General features: G+C 38.5%; 1 protein-coding gene across 1 annotated transcript in view; it reads left to right on the plus strand.

Moving 5' to 3' along the window:
- The first annotated feature begins 2,447 nt into the window (after nt 1–2,447).
- The window catches only part of SNX8 (sorting nexin 8), a 144,690-nt gene continuing 144,061 nt past the window's right edge, over nt 2,448–3,076 (plus strand). The window contains exon 1 of the mRNA XM_053695131.1: nt 2,448–2,569. The gene's annotated coding sequence lies outside the window, so the exon portion shown is untranslated. The remainder of the gene's footprint in view (nt 2,570–3,076) is intronic.

Raw genomic sequence — 3,076 nt, forward strand, 5'->3', positions numbered from 1 at the left:
TTGCTTCATTTTCTTTGTATTCTTTGTTGAAGGAGCAGCAATGCATAAGTGGGAGCTAGCTGAACACATTGAGTGAACCAATGAAAAAAGGCATATATGTGCAGCCACCAATTAGCAGCTAACTCCAAGTAATGTATTGCTGTTTGTGAGCCTACCTGGGTAATCTTTTCAACACACTCCTGACCCCCTATGATCCCACCAATATTTACTCTTAATCAAAGAGAACCAAGAAAAAATATGCAAAAAAAATGGAAAGTTGTTTACAATTGCATGTCCTAGCTGAATAATTAATTAATTTTGACTTTATTGTCCCTTTATTGCTAAAGGGACAGTAAACCGCAAAAAATGTATTTTGTGATATATAAAACATACAATTTGAATCAATTAACTCCTATTATCAAATTTGCTTCATCCTCTTGTTATCCTTTGCTGAAGGAACACTGGCAGCAAGTTGAACACATCTAGTTAGCCAATCACAAGAGACAAATCTGTGCAGGCACCAATCAGCAGCTAGCTCCCACTAGTGTAGGATATGTGTATATTATTTTTCAACAAAGAATCCTAAGAGAACAAAGCATATTTGAAAATAGAAATGCATTTAAAAGTGTCTTAAAATTACATGCTCTATCTAAATCATACAAATTTAATTTTGACTTTCCTATCCCTTTAATGTTAAACTACATTAAAGTCCCAAAATAACTATATTGCAAAATCGTTTTGCAAAGTGTGAAATGTTTTAATTTTAAAGTGTTAAAGGGACATGAAACCCAAAATTTTTCTTTCATGATTTAGGTAGAACATACAATTTTAAACAACTTTCTAGTTTACTTCTATTATCAAATTTGTTTCATTCTCTTTGTATCATTTGTTGAAGTAGTAGCAATGCACTACTGGTTTCTAACTGAACACATGAGTGAGCCAATGACAACAATCAGTATATATATATATGCAGCTACCAATCAGCAGCTAGGACCTAGGTTCTTTGTTGCTCCTGAGCTTACCTAGATAAACCTTTCAGCAATGGATAACAAGAGAAAGAAGCCAATTAAATAATATAAGTACATTGGAAAGTTGTTTAAAATGGCATGCTCTTTCTGAATCATGAATGTCCAATTATGTAGGCTTACCAGAAGTCCCACTTTTACTGGGATTGTCCCGGTTTGGAGGCGCTGTCCCAGTGTCCCACCCAGTTGTTCATTCTGTCCCAGTAGGGTTGCCACCTCCAGGTTTCAAATCATGTGTCCGGGTTTCAGACCACCTGAAACCTGGACACATTATTCAAAATGACTGGACTGTGGCTCTCCAGCATAGTTGGATGCTGGTACTTTGTTACATACAGCCCTGCTTAGCTTAACGTTCGTGTCCTTCAAAGTTTACATTTAGTACATACAGGCTGAGTGAGCAGCGTAGGGTTTTTTTAAATTTGTAGTACTACTTGGTATATTTTTCTAAGAATTTAACACCCCTCCGACCCCTGGTGACATTGCCGGTAATACACCTTTAGGGGAATCATATGGGTATGACTGCTAGGAAGTACAGACAGGCAGGATTTTTGGCATGGATCTTGCTTTACTTCATGCAGGATAGCATTTTGGCTATAATCTTCCTGCATTATGGTATAGAGTAGCCTCTTAAACAGCTTTAGCAGGTACGTGTTTCTTTTTTACTTTCATTCAATGTTGTATTTATGCCTTATCAGTATTTGGCTCTGTTCCTTAATTAGACACATAAAACACATATTGCACTGCAGATATTAAATTGTGATAATTATGCTTGATGTTTGGCATTATTTAGAATCTGAGATTTCGATTAATGATTTATCTGCCATGACAACGTAATGGTGCCTTTTTCACTAGGGGGTGGTGTTATGGTCTATTTAAACTGTGTGATTCACTTGTTTGACTGAGGAAGGGTAGAGAATCCACGAAACATTACACACATAAAAGCTACTACTTTAAAAGGACCGGTAATTGCCACGCCCCCTTGACCACGCTCCTGACCACACCACCACTGGCACCGCACCAGGTGGTCCCAGTTTCACCTCTAAAAATTATGGTAAGCCTACAATTATGACTTTACTGTCCCTTTATAAAATGTATTACAATAAGGATAAGGTCCTAAGGTTTCTGCACTCCCTAGTCAATCACTTAGGAACAGCTATATGAAGTGCCATAAAACTGTTCCAGACAATGCATATATGGTAGATATTATCTACTGCAAGTAACTTTGTAACGATTTGTTATATAGTATGGCACAACTCTAGGTAGCTTCTGTTAAAGTGTAACACGACTGGGCACGTGATCTAACTTGACCAATGAGGTTTTCATTACTGTTCTAAAAAAATTGCTTTGGTATGTTTGGAACTTGAACGATAGAGTCTAATGCGCATGCCCAACTTTTTCCTTTACGTGCTAGTGACGTAACAACACCGGAACTCCTGGCAGAGAGGCGCGCCTACTCATGCTTGGTTAGTTACCAAGGGAAGTCACGTGACTCGTAGCTTTTTGGAATGAATCACATGACGGGGCCTTGAGCGCAATGCTGGCAGGGGGTGAGCGGGAGAGCGCAGGTGAGTCCTGGGGGAACATCACGTGAGCGTCACCCTAAGGGGAGTCTGCGCTTGGTGACGTCACAAAATGCAATGTAACCAATACAGTTGCTAGTGGCAAGTTGATTGACGGGTGTTTGTGGTCCCAGGTGCTGTGATTTGTATAAAGATTACACATTGTGCAGGTTGTACTGTGCACTAATTACTGTGCTGGAAGGTGACTTAGCTTGTGGCATATTGTAATGTGCTCGGGCACAATCTGCAAGTTATCTAATGACAATTCATTACAATATATAAAGTGCCTGTGAGCACTGGCGTATAAAACCACAACTTTCCTTACATCTATAAAGTTAACATAGGGAAATTCACACACATATAGCAGTGATAGACAAAACTATTATACACATTTGTTGTTGTTTTATTTCACACGAACTAACATTTGTTTGAGATAACAAACATTACAATAAGTAAAATCTACCATCTATGTGTTTGTATATTTGCCAGAAGAGCTAGGATTTGCCTCAGGCT

This window comes from Bombina bombina, chromosome 11, assembly GCF_027579735.1.
Source record: "Bombina bombina isolate aBomBom1 chromosome 11, aBomBom1.pri, whole genome shotgun sequence".
In the NCBI taxonomy this organism is placed as follows: domain Eukaryota; kingdom Metazoa; phylum Chordata; class Amphibia; order Anura; family Bombinatoridae; genus Bombina; species Bombina bombina.